This window comes from Pinus tabuliformis, chromosome 1_2 (genome assembly GCF_031772625.1).
Source record: "Pinus tabuliformis cultivar Carrire ecotype Pingquan chromosome 1_2, CPIR1, whole genome shotgun sequence".
NCBI classification, from domain to species: Eukaryota; Viridiplantae; Streptophyta; class Pinopsida; order Pinales; family Pinaceae; genus Pinus; species Pinus tabuliformis.
In genome coordinates this window covers 685083749-685100748 of record NC_142298.1, presented here as the reverse complement: position 1 = coordinate 685100748, position 17000 = coordinate 685083749, and positions in this window count along the sequence as shown.

Genomic DNA, 17000 nt, shown 5'->3' with positions numbered 1-17000 from the left:
TGAGAAGGTCCACATCAGCACAAGTACCTCATCAGCACCTGCAACCAAACCAAAAAGCAAAACCCATGCAGCAGAGCAAGCCAAGGTGGCGACACCTGTGTCTACAGGAAAGCAGAAACAGGCTTCTACAGGAAGCCTGAAAACAGAGAAAGGGTCTCCTACAGGAAGCCCGAAATTGGTCAAAACAGGGTCTTCTACAGGAAGCCCAAAATTGGTAAAGAAAGGGTCTTCTACAGGAGGCCCGAGAGTGGTTAAAGCAGGGTCTTCTACAGGAAGCCCGAAATCAGAAAGGAAGGGACCCTCTACAGGGAGCCCTGGGAAAGCAAAATGCAAGAAAGAGAAGGTTGGCATTCTCGAAAAGGAGGCAGCAGCTACGCTGGCTGCCCTCAGTACACCTCCAAAGCCAAAGGAGAAGAGAGAGAGGGAGATCCCTCTACCTTTTGAAGCTAGGAGAAGTAAGAGAATAAAAACGGGCAAGCCGCAGCCTCCACCCAGCAGCCAAACCATTTTAGGGGGTGTCCCTACTTCACCCAGTGAGAGATCCCCCTCTAAAACATCAGCCACCCCCGAGAGGGGAAGCCCAAAAATAACTACCTGGACACGAAGGATAGGCCAATCGGCTTCCGAAGCCCAGCTCAAGGAAACAGAAAAGAGGGAAGAAGCGCCACCCTCGTCACCGCCAGGGGCAGAAGAGGCAGGGCCACCAAGAACAGGAAAGGAAGAGCATGTTCCGGGCCCTAGTTCTCAGCCAAGGACAAGGAGCTGGAGCAAAGTTGCTCAAGGATGAGAAAATATTTTAGCTGGGGGGTGATGATGAGCCCCAATTTTTGGTACAATTTGGGCTCATTTGGCCTACTTACCTTGCTCAACCATTCATCTTTTATCACTTATGCATTCATTTCTTGGTATATTCGTGTTATTTGTAGGAAGAAGGGCAGGCATTATATCTATGTGGCCAATACATGATGATTTCAGGTTTTTTGGCATTAAAGGGAGAAAAGACCACGCAAATGGAGACAAGGAGACAGCCAAGGTGGCATTGCTGGTTTTTAGGGAGGTTGTCCACAGTCTTGATGACCCTCCTCGTGATTTCCACCCTAACTCCGAGCTCCAACAGCTCTCCCCACCGAGCTTAGAGGCAGCCAACAGATTCTACAGGAACAGCAGTTCACTTGTAGTTGGACAGCCGAGCTCCACTAATTGAGGAAGCCTGCTTGATCATGATCATGCATAAATATGAAGGCCGTAGCCTTTGATAGGAGCTTTTTGAACTTTTGAACTAATATTGTAATTTCTGAGCACGAGCTACAGCTCGGTGTTTGTTTTTGTAAGCCAGTTTTGGCATGACATTAGACTCTTGATTATGAATAAAGGCAAGCAGATTTGGATCTAATTCTGAGTTTTTAAGGGAGCTATAGCTCTCAGGTTAGGGCCCAACCTGAGAGCAATAGACCTCCTCTTCTTTGTAGTGTTATTTGCCTTTCTTTTCAGCACTTTGTTTCTTTGTTTTGACATGCATTTCGAGAACACAGTCTGCTGATTTGATTTCTTTAATGAGATTGAGTAGGATTAGCTTATGGTTCAATCGCTTCCAGCTGCTTAGGTTAGAATAGGAGGATTTTAATTCATTGAAGCTCCAAGAAAAGGTTGATAGTGCCTTCACCGCCATCTCTGTTTAGAGATTGGGGTGCAGTCTGTACCAACCACCAAAAAAAACGCATTCTTTTTACTTTCATGCAAGCTGCAACACAGTCATTTTAATTGTAGATCCATCCATGCACTCTGATCTTGAGCCATACTTCTTCATTCCAACTCCATGCATGACTTCTCTTCACGATTTACATTAATGTTCATTGGTTTAATAGCACAGGTAGCACAGGTTAATGAATTCTCGTTTTTGGTGCAAGACATAAGCAATTTGTTTTATTTACACTGCTCAGTATCATTCCATTTCCTTCTTCTTCTTCTTAACCACGCCTAAAGCCACCTACTCGACCTATGTTCAGCTCGTTTACCTTCCAACTCTTCCATTTCCCACGTAGCTCCATTTTCTTGACCTTTCGTCGCTTCCATCCTTCTATCCACCAACCAACTTCATGCACTCTTTCTCCATCTTATTTCTCTACCCCTAAGCCATCACAAGCTCCATCTCCATCTTACCTATCCACCCATACCGCTCCATCACTTCACCATCACCCAAAACTCCCACGGTAGAACATCCTGTAGAAGTTAGCAGACTTCCTGTAGAATTCCTAAGTTTCCTGTAGGATCCCCTGCAGACATCCTGTAGAAGCCTGCAAACTCGGTTGCCGAGAACCTGAACGTTGTGGACTTCTGTGGACTGATGCTAGGGATCCCCTGGGACCTCTCCTAGCCCCCCTGACCTTTCCCAAGCTTTCCTTCCCTTCAAACCACTCCTGCACATTCAAAACCTAGTCAAAAGCACAATCATAATAACTCCAACCACTTAAGCAAAAATACAAAAACAATGTTCTTTTCAAGGGAAGTAGTTTAATTTCATGCATTTCATATCACTAGCAGTAATGGCATCATTCTTAGACATTTGCACTCCCACCATTGCATCATAGAGATTAAGCTAGTCAGATTAGGGTTTACTAGGGTTTCCATGTTTTGGTTGGCTTTCAGTTCATTTTTGCAAAGTAGATTAATTTCCTTTGAGATAGCCTTCGTCCATCATTTAGAAAGCTTCTTCTGAGAGCATATAGAAGTTGGCTTGAGCCCTAGCGGACTTGTGCCAGCTGACCAAGTGACAGCTGCGACAAGAGCTAGTACTTGTGCATACAGCACCGTCGCTTCCAAGTTTGTACGAACTACCGGGTTGATAAAATTAGAGATAAGAAGCTCCAGGAGTTGTAGCATTATTGCTACAATACTGGAGCCCACCAGCGTCACATTTTTATTCCATCGCTCCCGCCTGTACGAATACCGCCTGTGCCTAAAGAGCAGTGCGATGAAACCGTTTACTGCCATCCAGTACGGTTCCCACCCGCTAACCCTTTCACACCTCCGTTGCCCGTCAACCATCGGATCGGCCCAACCATGATCTGACGGTCCACGTTCTTTTCATACATATGTCTCCCGATAGCTTCCATGCATCGATCTTCACCATCCGATTTGTTGGATCCACGGCTAATATTTAATCATGCCCCTGTTTGCTTCCAGTGCCTCCCGCTAGTAGATCTTGGCCATCCTTTTTGCCATCCGACGACCAGTGTTCCTCCTTGGCCCTTCATCCATTTTTTATGTATATTACTGTGTTTTTGGCCAATTTTGGGCACGCAGAGAAGCAAGTTATGAGCCAGCTACCTGCATTTAATCATCAGCTACCACAGTTAAGGAACAACACAATCAAGGACAAAAGGACACCCTCGAGCAGTTCAACTATGCAGCAGTTATGGAAGTTTATTCAGTCAACATTCCACCTGTTCGAGGAGTACATCAAAGTACCAAAGAATGTCAAATTTGTTAATTAAAACGTTCAGATTGTAGTAGAAGAGCCATATCTAATTGTAAATGTGGTTGGTGGTCAATTAAGACACCTCCACGCATAGTCTAGCAGAGAAATTTTGTAAACAGACTCTATATATACCCAAAAAAACGATGTAATCAGTTTGATGAGTGTTAGATGAGTGCTAATTGTGTTGTAAGCTTCAACTTCTGGAGACTGTAACTACTGTGAGACCTGCAGTGTCTGGTCTTCATTTCCAACTAATACAAGCTTCTTTTGTTGTCATTTGCTCACTTCTCACTTCTTCTATGTTCCAGGTTGTGCCTGTTTTGCATTTATTCATGTGCTGTGAATATCTGGCATTAGAGGGGCTATCATCCCATCTCTGTGTTAGATTTTAGTTGTTTCATGGAGATTTCTTGCAGGTTTCTGTTGTTTTAATACCAGATAGTTGTCATCCTGTCTGTATCATATTATAGATTTGCATACCTCTTTACTAGTTGCAGCTAGCCATCACAGGGTCCTGTGTATTTACTGGTGTAGTCAGTGTTCTCCATCATCACATTCTGTTTAAACTGTGAGTAATTGATGGTTAAAATCCTTGTATTTTGGGGGTGTTCACCCATGTCTGAGGTCAATCATAGTAGGAGTGCTTATCTGGCTTGAAAATACAACATTTCTTTCATTCATCCATCATTTTATCCAACATTTTGTTGAGTTTGTAATGTTCCCGAGCATCATTTTTATACAACCTTGGTGAGTTTCTTAGGGTGTTAACATTAATTGGCGCCGTTGTCGGGGACAGGAGAATTGAAGATCAGCTTCCCTGGGAGAATGACACAGCTTCAATCTTTGATGACAGACAAGGTTTGAACACAGTTTCTAGTTGTAATCATCTGTCTGGCGACTCCATTGGAGGAAGACCATCCTTTGGCAACTCCGCATTGAAGTTCTGGCTCAGTTCGTGAGACACACTCGAAGAAATCCTCAGAAATCTCCAGCTGAACCAGTACCTGAACCTAAGAGGACTATTAAATCGAAGAAATCTTCTCAGAAAGGGGCATCAGGATTAGGTAAGCCTAAGAAATCTAATTCATCTTTGAAAGATAAATTTATTTCTGAAGAGTTGCAATTTGAATATTTAGAGCTCGGCACTGATAATAAAGAAAAACCTTCAGAGATTAGTTCAACCCCTTGCGCAGTTAGTTCCCCTTTGAATCTCAGCCTAAAGAAAACTTCCCATTCATCCCAAAATATCCCTTTATCTCTACCATCCATCACATTACTTCCAACTGCTCCATCTGCCAGTATTCCTCCACATATTCCAATTATGGCAAGACAACAAGCACCTACGAGGATAGAAAGAATTGTAGCTGCCAAATATGGACCTCTAGTCTTGCCTGTGCCTTTAAATCCTATGCACGTGGGAGAATATCAGAAATATATGCCTAAATTTATTGGTACAGAGGGAGTAACAGCAAAAGAGCACCTTGAAGCTTTTTACAGTTATGCTAATCATCTAGATATAAGTGAAAATGATGTGTGGATGAGAGTTTTTGTCTAGAGCCTTGATGGAGAGGCTAGGAAGTGGTTTAGAGAATTACCCCAGAGATCTATAACAGATATAGAAGCATTAGATGATGCATTTTTGAAGCAATGGGGAGATAAAAAGGACTTGTTGTATTATCACACAAAGTTTGGTAATCTGAAGAGGGAAAATGGGGAATCAATACCTGATTTTAATAAAAGATTCAACCGGATGTACACTAAGATACCAGCTAAGGTAAGGCCTACTCCCACCTCTGCCAAACTCACTTATGCCAATGATTTTGACTCTGATTTCTGCCTGTTGTTGAGAGAAAGGAGATGTGCTATGCTGGCAGACATGTAGGATGCAGCCCTAGAAGTAGAATCCAATATCATGGCTGCAGAGAAACTAAAGAGTCAAGCTGACAGAAGAAGATAGAGAAATCAGGTTTCTACTTCTTCTGCATCATCTTTAGAGACTAAATTAGATAAAATGGCTAAGATGATTGAGTCATTGGCTGCTGAAGTTTCTAAGGTGAAAGTGGAACAAAACTCAGGGAAAACAAGGCAGTAGAACACATTTGTTCCAAGAAATCAGAATCCATTTAGAAGAGCAAATGAACAGTTACAGATAATGTAGAGGGGTGAAGAAACAAAAGAAGATCAGAAAGTAAAGGCTCCCTTCCAAAATGTAGTCATGGAGGAGGAACAATTTGAAGAGGACGAGGATGAAATTCACTACATGGAAGATAAAGGCAGTGCTGCATTTTTGACATTGGCTGAGTATGAAGAATCATTGCTGCAAGAAAAAAACAGTCAGGAGTGGGACAGAGGAGCTGTTCTACAAACCGGTGACCAGCAGAGATATAATTTGAGATCCAATGCAAAGAATGCCAAAGAAAATCCTGCACAAAAAGTTGTTGTTCAAACAGAATCTCAGAATGTCAAGCAAAAAGGATCAGCAGCTGATCCAGTCATCCTCAAAGCTCCAGTTCAAGAGGTAAAAAGTTCTGATAAATCAAATTCTTCATTCAACTTTCAATCAGAAGTTTAGAAATTGAAAATATCTGTGCCTCTAGTTGAATTGGTGAAGAGTGAGCTTTTTAGAAAGCCTATACTTGAAGCCCTTGAGCTAGAAACCAAACAAACCTCCACTGACTATGTCAATTTGCAAGATGACAAGCCTGCCATTGTGCTTAGCCCCATGATTGAGCCTGCTAATAATAATTCTCCATCTTTTTATGTCTCATTGACCATTCATGACAAAATCCTCCACAATTTCCTACTAGACACAGGGGCCAGCCACAATCTAATGCCTAAAGCTGTCATGGAAGAGTTGGGCCTTGATATCACTAGACCCTATCATGATCTATTTTCTTTTGATTCAAGGAAGGTGAAATGTCTTGGATTGATTAAAGATCTGGCCATTACCTTAACTCAGCTACCCATGAAGAGTATGATGATGGATATCATGGTAGCAGATGTCCCTCCCAAGTTTGGTATGTTGTTGTCTAGAGGGTGGATTAAGAGACTAGGTGGGACCTTACAAAATTATCTTTCTTATGCTACTGTCCTAGTTTTTGGAGGAGAAAGCAAGAGATTATATAGAGAAGCACAGTTGGCATACATCATTAGTGATGAGAAGAATCCTAAAAATCATCTTATATATGCAGTGGGCACTGATTTTGGAGCATGCATTCTCCAAATAGAAGAATCTCAGAAGGCCGAGATGCAGCTCAGGAAGCCAATTCTTCAGGCCAAGAAGCAACAGGAAGGTCAGGTTTGGGAGATGTTCTTTGATGGAGCATGTTCCAAGGAGACTGCAGGAGCAGGGGTGGTGCTGGTATCTCCACAACAAGAAAGCATTCAGCTGTCTTTTAAGCTAGTTTTCCAAGTCACAAACAACATAGCAGAATATGAAGCTCTGCTATTGGGCCTTAATGCAGCAAAAGACAGAGGAATCAAGAATATAAAGGTATTTGGGGATGTTGATCTTATTATTCAGCAAGTAAATAAAACATTTCAAGCAAAGCACCCAAGGCTAAAAGCATACAGAGATGAGGTATGGAGAATCAAAGACTCTTTTGATTTTTTCTGTATTTCATATATTCCTAGAGCCCGAAATCAGCTTGTTGATTCCCTTGTTGTCTCCGCTAGTCTATTTATTCCTCCTATGCCTCCCAGATTAGTTTATGAAGTCCAGATGAAGTACAGACCTTCCTTGCCCGACAATGTCCACCATTCGAAAGTTTTTGATGATGATAATGAGTTGAATAGATTCCTTCAAGTCATTGATGAGTTTTCTGAAGTGAAAATTGACTAAGAAAATGAAGCCTTGCTAGAGAAACCCCAATCCCAGCCTAGAAATAAGATTGGTAAAGACAGCATTGTTCAGCTTCCTAACAACCATATTCCTAAGGGCCTAATTCCTCTTGAAAGGTTGTTTGATCAGAATGATGTGCCTTACAAAGCTGTCCAAAAAAAATATCAATCTGTAGTTTGTAAGCATGATATAGGAAGTCCAGGTCAGCCTAAGCATGTGAATTTGTCTACTCATTTATCTGTTGATCAAAGTGTCGAGTACTGTAATTTAATGAGGCAATTTGCTGATGTGTTTTCCTGGAAGTATAGTGATTTGAAAACATATGATAAGAATATAATTCAGCATAAAATCCCTCTGGAGAAAGACACCATTCCTTTCAAACAGAAGTTGAGACTAATAAATCTGATGCTTCTTCCATTGATTGAAAAAGAAATTAAAAAGTTGTTGGCTGCCAAGAACATAGTGCCTCTCAGATATTCTAAATGGGTTGCTAATTTGGTGGTTGTGAGGGAGAAGAGTGGAGAAATCAGACTTTGTGTAGATTTCAGAAATTTAAACAAATGCTCAAAGAAAGATAACTATCCTCTGTCAAAGATGGAGCATTTGCTGCAAAAGGTCTCAGGAGCTAAAGTCATGTCATTTTTGGATGGATTTTTAGGCTTCAATCAGATTGTTATGCATCCAGATGATCAAGAAAAGACTACTTTCACCACTCCTTGGGGCACTTTTATGTATGCCAAAATTCCATTTGGATTGATGAATGTTGGAGCCACCTTTCAGAGGGCTATGGATATAGCATTTGTGGGAGAGAAGGACAAATTTGTGCTTATCTACCTTGATGATATAACTGTTTATTCGAGCAGCCATCAAAATCATTTGCAGCATTTGAAAAAAGTGTTTCTGAAGTGCAGGAGATTTGGAATTTCAGTCAATCCCAAAAAATCACAATTTGCTTTACAAGAAGGCAAGTTGTTAGGACATATTGTGTCTGCTGGAGGTGTTCAGATTGACCCAGAAAGAGTCAAAGCAATCCAGGCTTTGACTGTCCCCAGATCTAAGAAGGATATCCAGTCCTTTCTGGGTAAGATAAATTTTGTAAGGAGGTTTATTCCAAACTTTGCAGAGCTGGTTAAGCATGTGACCTTCATGTTGAAGAAAGAATCAGCGGTAAGATGGACTGAAGCAGCAAGGAAATCATTTGAATCAATTAAAAAGGCTATTATGGAAGCTCCCACATTAATCAGTCCTGACTACAACAAGGAGTTCCATATATTTTCTTTTGTCTTTAAAGACACTATTGCAGTTGTTTTATTGTAGCAAGATGAAGAAGGTTCAGAGCATCTAGTGGCTTTTTCCAGCAAGAATTTGAGGGATGTTGAACTGAGGTATGATATTATAGAGAAGCAGGCATATGCTCTCATTAAATCCTTGAAATCTTTCAGAGTTTATATCTTGCATTCAAGAATAGTTGCATATGTGCCCTTTGTTGCAATAAAAGATGTCCTGACACAACCTGATGCTGATGGAAGAAGGGAAAAATGGATTGCAAAAATGATTGAATTTAACATAGAGCTGAGGCCCACAAAGCTGGTCAGGGGCCAGGGGCTTGCCAAGCTGTTAGCTGAAGAAAATTGCAGGTCTTTATATATTGATTTCCTATGCACAATTGCAGAAAACGATCAAGCAGAAGAAGAGGAAAACACAGCTGAAACAGAGAGAAGACAGTCAGTGGCTGAGAATATAGCTTCGTGTGATTGGTATTCTACAATAATTAATTTCTTGTTGAAGCTATAAATCCCTTCAGAGTTTACTCAAAGCCAAGCTAGAACTTTAAAACTCAGGGCAGCAAAATATTGCATTATGGAAAATATGCTATACTTGAGGGATCCATCTAGAATATTTTTAAGGTGTCTGGACAAAGAACAATCAGTTGAAGTGATGCAGAAGTTTCATAATAGCATGTGTGGAGGGCACCATTATTGGAAAACCACAGCCCACAAAATTCTCAGAGCTGGGTACTATTGGCCCACTTTATTTTCTGATGTAATTATTTTTGTTAAATCTTGTGACAGGTGCCAAAGATTTGAAGGAAAGCAGCAGTTGAAATCAATGCCCCTAAAACCAATGGTTGCAAAAGCACCTTTTCAGCAGTGGGGTTTGGATTTCATTGGAGAAATCAATCCGCATTCCAGTGGCCAGCACAGGTTGATATTAGTAGCCACTGATTATTTCACTAAGTGGATTGAAGCAATCCCTACTAGGAAGGTTGATCATAATGTGGTCATGAAGTTTTTGACAGAGAATATCTTCAGCAGATTTGGTTGTCTACATAAACTAATGACAGAAAATACAGCAGCCTTTAGGGCAAAAGAGTTGGTGGAAATGTGTGATTCAATGGGCATTAAACATGTTCATTCCACCTCATATTACCCTCAAGGAAATGGTCTAGCAAAATCCTCTAATAAAAGTCTGATTAGGATAATTAAAAATCTGTTGGAGGACAATAAAAGGCACTGGGATTCAAAGCTCAAGTATGCACTGTGGGCTGACAGAGTGACCATCAAGAAATCCACAGGGAGCTCTCCATTCAAGCTGGTATATGGCACTGAGGTTGTATTCCCAATTCAATTAACCCTCAGTGTGGCAAAATTCCTTCAAACAGAGCAGGATGAGGAAGAGGAAATGGCAAAGAGAATCACTGATTTAACAGAGTTGCATAAAATTAGAGAACAGCTGGTTGAAAGAGCTGCAGCACATCAAAATAGAATCAAAGAAACCTTTGACAAGAAGGCAAAAATAAAAAAATTTCAGATTGGTGACTTGGTCTTGAAATGGGATGCACTAAAGGAGAAGAAAGGCAATCATGGAAAATTTGATGCTTTTTGGACAGGGCCTTTCATCATTTCACAGGTTCAAGGGAACAACACCTTCATGCTGAAAAGTATGGGAGGAGAGACAGTTTTTGATGGCCCAGTTAATGGGCGGTTTTTGAAAATTTATGTTGTTTAAGGTCTTTTGCCTTAAAAGTTGTAAATATTCTTGTTTTTCTCAATTTTGTGCAGGCACGGTAGACTCCATGCCCAATGGAACACTAGGAATTTTGGTTAATTTGTTTCAGCTAGAAAGGCATTGGTTTGCAGGTTCTTGAGACCTCACAGGGAGGATCTCATCCCCAGAAGGAGCTAGTGTTAGCTCTGCTACAGTTTTCAGTATATAAGGGTTAATATTAGGTTGGAAATTGATGGTTTTGGTGGCTAAGGAGCTCATGGCAGATTCATTTTACCCTTCCTTGTTCCATTCTTCCTGCTTAATCCCTTCATAATCCCGTGTACCCCTTTTTCCTTTAGTCCCGGAGCATTTTTATGTTTAACAAAAAAAAAACCTGATAGCCCTTAATAAATCATATTAACCCTTGTTTTTGTTATAACACCGTGCATATAATATAATTCATAAACCTCAGTTTTAATAGAGCCCGGGCCCACAACTTCACATGTCACATCACCCCGTCATATCAATCAACATGTGCATTAAATTTTGACCACCCGATCTTCCGCCATATGATCCAATGGCTATCGCTTTCCCTCCTCTGCACACCTGCACACCCATTAACTCCCGGGGAATGTGGTTTCCCCGCCACCTTACCTGCCACACATCACATTTTTATTCCATCGCTCCCACCTGTAAATATACCACCTTTGCCCGAAGAGCAATGCGATGAAACTGTTTATTGCTATCCAGTACGATTCCCACCCACTAACCCTTTCGCACCTCCGTCGCCAGTCAACCATCGGATCGGCCCAATCATGATCTGACAGTCCATGTTCTTTTCATACATATGTCTCCCGATAGCTTCCATGCATCAATCTCCACCATCCGATTTGCTGGATCCACGGCTAATATTTAATCGTGCCCCTGTTTGCTTCCAGTGCCTCCCGCTAGTAGATCTTGGCCGTCCTTTTTTCCATCCGACGACCAGTGTTCCTCCTCGGCCCTTTGTCCATTTTTTATGTATATTACTGTGTTTTTAGCCAATTTTGGGTGCGCAGAGAAGCAAGTTATGAGCTAGCTACCTGCATTTAATCATCAACTACCACAGTTAAGGAACAGCACAGTCAAGGACAAAAGGACACCCTTGAGCAGTTCAACTATGCAGCAGTTATGGAAGTTTATTCAGTCAACATTCCACCTGTTCAAGGAGTACATCAAAGTACCAAAGAATGTCAAATTTGTTAATTAAAACATTCAGATTGTAGCAGAAGATCCATATCTAATTGTTAATGCAGTTGTTGGTCAATTAAGACACCTCCACGCATAGTCTAGCAGAGAAATTTTGTAAACAGACTCTATATGTACCCAGAAAAATGATGTAATCACTTTGATGAGTGTTAGATGAGTGCTAATTGTGTTGTAAGCTTCAACTTCTGGAGACTGTAACTACGGTGAGACCTGCAGCGTCTGGTCTTCATTTCCAACTAATACAAGCTTCTTTTGTTGTCATTTGCTCACTTCTCACTTCTTCTATGTTCCAGGCTATGCCTATTTTGCATTTATTCGTGTGCTGTGAATATTTGGCATTAGAGGGGCTGTCATCCCATCTTTGTGTTAGATTTTAGCTGTTTCATGGAGATTTCTTGCAAGTTTCTGTTGTTTTAATACCAGAGAGCTGTCATCCTGTCTGTGTATCATATTATAGATTTGCAGACCTCTTTACTGGTTGTAGCTAGCCATCACAAGGTCCTGTGTATCTGCTGGTGTAGTCAATCTTCTCCATCATCACATTCTGTTTAAAATGTGAGTAATTGGTGGTTAAAAGCCTTGTAGTTTGGGGGTGTTCACCCATTTCTGGGGTCAATCATACTAGGAGTGGTTATCTGGCTTGAAAATACAGCATTTCTTTCATTCATCCATCATTTTATCCAACATTATGTTGAGTTTGTAATGTTCTCGAGCATCACTGATATACAACCTAGGTGAGTTTTTTGGGGTGTTAACATGGACAGTTGTGTGAAGAAGAATATGACTGGGTCACATGATATTTTTGAGACTCTATCTGGATGGGACTCGAAGTTGCAATTGGTGTTGGGTGACAAGGGTCAGTTGGAGATTCGAGGATCAGGTGTTGTGCCATTCAGAATGGAGAAAAGACATATGATGCGGGTCCAGGATGTACTATTTGTACCAGGACTCAGATATAATTTGCTATCTGTATCGATGATGGAGAAGAGTGGGTTTTAGGTCTTGTTCAAGGATGTGAAGGAAAGCCTCAAGCTCAGAGGTTCTAAGTCTAATGGGATTGTACTCAGAGTTAGAGAACATGGTCCCTACAGGTTGATTTCCAAGCCTGAGGATCATGGAAAGAAGCAAGGAAAGGTGAAGGTTCCAGGGAAGTGGGAGTAAGTGCATTTGTAGGTGTAGGCTTTAGAGGAGAAGGCATAGGTTCCCGAGAAGAAGGTACACACTTTTCTGAGAAGGTCTAAGTTCCAGAGACTCAGAAGGAGTCTAGTTTTAGAGGAAGCTTGCAGATTTAGAGGGAGACTCTGCAACCCAAGAAGAGTGTGTGGTCAGTAGTGAGAAAGGATGCTCCTAAAAATGCCAAGAAGGAATCATGGAAATAGTGGAAGATGTTACAGGATAAGAAGAAGAAGCAGGTTGCTTCTGGTAGTGACAACAACACTTCTGAGAAGGGTGTAGTTCACCGTACAGGGATTGCTACGATTATGAGTGCCAAGAGTTGGGAACGCATTGCGAGCAGTGATGATGATGAAGAGATACTTCCTAGCCTTAGAAGTACCTCCCTCGCTAAGAGGGAGCATTGAATTGTGTAGCTTGGGAGGTAATCCAATCCCTAGGGTTCTGGGTTTGGAGGAAAAAGCGCCAGAAGGACAGCTTGTGGGCTTGGAACCCAAGTGTAGGGTTTTGGCACCCATCGTTTTTTAGGGAAACAACATGATGGATTCACAACATGTGATGGATGAGGATGATAGTGCTTAGAAAGATGATTCCAACACATCGAAAATATTCTGAATCCGAGTTGTCGTTAGAGAGATATGAAATTTTGAAGTTGACATAGTAAATATTGGATTTTCAAGTAGGCTGACTTGAAGAAAATTCCAGGTAGACATGTCTCTTCATGTGATTCATTGGAGGCTTTAAAGGTTATATATTGAGAACATGTTGGAGTCATTATATCATCCAATATTGGGAAATATACCTCTGAAATTACAGGAAGTCTAAGCTGCAACAAGGATATCCTAAGGACATCGTGGAAGAGGGAAAAAAGAACAATGTATTAATTTTAGAAATTAAAAAAACAAAATAAAAAAGGGGTAATCTAGGCAAAAGGATTTACCAAGTATTCGTGAACTACAAAATACCTCCAGGAAAACCAAGAAGTACGAGCAAGCAATCTCCCCAAATGTTGTGTTCGGTGTATCACGTCTACAAGGCGACTGACTCCATTACCTATGACTAAAGGATATCAACCTAGTCGGGTCTCCCAATATATACGCGACGATACGGGGAGCACAATTCCATGTTAGTGTTGTCTAATGCGTAACCATTCGATGAGAGTGTCCTAATATACTTACCATACGTGGAGTGCCTTTGATATACCCAAAAGTACTGGAGAATGATCCTATCTTACATGGAACGGGATAGCACGCCTAGGATAAAACACTGGTAGATAACGATAGTTGTTAGGTTTAAAGACGCCAAAACATATCTCTGGCCTAGACTTCTAAATATTTTCGTTAATGTTCCAAGTCATCATTAGGTTAATTGAGTAAATTTTAATGTTTATCTTGAATTATGTTTCAGTTTTGGGGCTCAAAATGATGTTACCCGAACGCCTAAGATGCAACTATATGAGAAAAGAAAAACTTTCTGTTGTGATGAAAGCTAGACTAATAAAGGGGAGGAGTTTCAATCAATAATGCATCAAACAACATGCCTTTCACTAAATTTCACTTTCGCTTCCCAAATGCAATGGAAAAAGTAAAATCGATTTTCACTTTTTACTATCCTAAATGCAACTTTCAAGAGTAAAATGATTTTCACTTTTACTAAGATGCACTTATATGAATGATTTTTCTTTTGATTTTAAATTATCCAATGCAACTAATGCATCAACCAAAGCAACATGAAATCCAATCCAAAATCACTTAAATGAAAATATTTTTCACTTTTCCTTTTGAACAAATGATGATGCAATCTTTTCAGTTTAAAAATCAAACAATGTAATCTATGCTTGATTAAAAACAAAAATGATTTCCAAATGAAAATGACCTAATGCAACTTGAAAATAAACTTTTGAAAAACTAGCTAAAGAAAATGCAAGATGACGTATTTTCAATGATTTCCACATAAAACAACACTCAATCAATCAACAAAACCAGTATCTCAGTCACACAAACAAGCAGCAAGTGATGACCCACTAAACTAGAAACCCTAGAATTCAATCGAATTTCACTTCAAAGCCAATGAGACAAATTTTGCAAATTAATCAAGACAACCGGAAAAAACATTAGCAAATCCAAACACAGAGGGCAGGGAAAGATCTAAGAGGCCAAGACACACCGGAATCTATGACGGAAACCTTAAATTTTCTCAATTATGTGATATCAGTGCAGCTGTCACAATCAAACACGTGCTGAAAGAGGTTTCACCGTGATTGCTAGTAAGAAAAATGTGCTAGAAGCGCGATTGTTCTAGGAAAAAGCACATTGGACGAGAAAGTTGGGAAACAATAAAAGGAATTTCAACAAATAGTCCAGACCTAACACTTTAAATCAGTGATCATTCAAGGTGCAGACCTATACAGACTCAAATTGACTGAGAATTCAATGTTCGGTCAAATTGATCAAAAGACCAAATTGAAGAAGGAAGGTGAAGAGGCTATAGGCTCCCTAGTGGAGTTGCCATTTTGTTGTGAAGATAAATCCCTTCTGTAGACATAAGCAACCTCTCTAACCCAATGTGTGGGTCTAGCAAGAAACCAGACAAACTAGTGCATAGTTTCCTAGTTTATGTAGAAAAATACAAAGTGAGAGAGAGAAACCTACCTCACTCTGATGCTAAGTGCTCAACCTTTGATGATGATCTCGATCCCTTAGCTTCCAATCTCACTCCTCACTATTCCTTGCATTTGAATACCTGCAAGAGAGATCAAAATACAACAAGAGATACAAGAATATTCATAGTATATATCAAACATAAACACTTGATAGATCAAGGAGCATCAAGCTAAATGAATAAATATTTAGACATTTATGGAAAGTGAACACCAAATGTTTATATTAATGAGTCAAAAAGGGAAGCATACAACCATTTCCTTTATGTTGGAGACCTCCTTTTGTAGTGGAATTCCAAGTCCATGACAAGACTCTTCAAGCACTCCTTTTCCTAGTTAGATGGGCAACATGTGGACATAATCTTAGCATAAGAATGCAGGCAATCAATGACCAACCATTTGGGTATGGAAGGGACTTGATTTATAGGAAGGGATAGGGAGTTACGGATCCACAAAATAGGGAGGAAGGTCCACATATCAATGGGAAGACCCTTAAAAGTAGGATCAAGGGCTCCAAATGGGAAAGCTTAGCCATATCTCTACCCAACAACATCCAGCTCATTGTTCTCGAAGTTTCTAGCATACGAAGCTTCTCCTCCATTTTTGGAAAACCTTCCAAAATAAGTTCAATATTGGTTTTCATATCAAAACCCGTGTTGGCAGCGTTAGGCCAACAAGGTGCAACCTACCATCAGCACGGGCTAGTTATGGTGCAAAGCGCGCTAACCCTGAAAACTAAGGTTTCAGGCAAACTTCTCTAGAATTGACTCAGGGTAGTTTTTTTTCATTTCTTTAGGGATGCTTCTATATGTGTTTCATGGTGAGTACACTTCACATTTTTCATCATTTTTGCGCTTCAGGACATGGAACAGGAAGTGTGACAAAATACTATGTAACAAATACCACATTTACACAACACCACATGCACAACATGTACACAACACCACCTGCACACAACACCACATGTACAACATGTATACAACACCACATGCATTCAGCACCAAATGTACAATCATGCACACAACACCATATGTATATAGAACCACATTTACAACATGCACAAAACATATGTACATAACACTGCATATACAACATGTACATAGCACCATATGTACACAACACCACATATATAGCATGCGCACAACACCATATGTACACTGATGAAAATAAAAACAAGAAATGTTAAAAATAGCATCGAAAAATTCCAATTTAATTTGTCCTTGAATTAAATTGTGAATTAAAATTATAATTCTTTTCTCATAGCAGCTTGAAATAGTTAACTAAGTTAAGTTGGCTTATTTAACTTAGGAATTTAGAGTTGGAAGTCTTTAGGGGTACAATATAAGTTTAGATTGAATTGTAATTAGATAACTCAGTTTGACTGAGTTATTGACAATTAATTAGTTCCAAAATGTTTGTGTAACTAATAAAGAGTTAACAAATAATTGGTGCACTAGTGCATCCACAAGTGTCACTCTAGTTAATTGAAGATTCCCTCATTAGAAACTCATGCATGTCAGTTCTGAGAAATATCCAATTGAGACTAGAGTGCAGGGACAATGTACTATCAGTGGTATGATTTACTGAGTTGTATAGATCATGCATGCAATCAG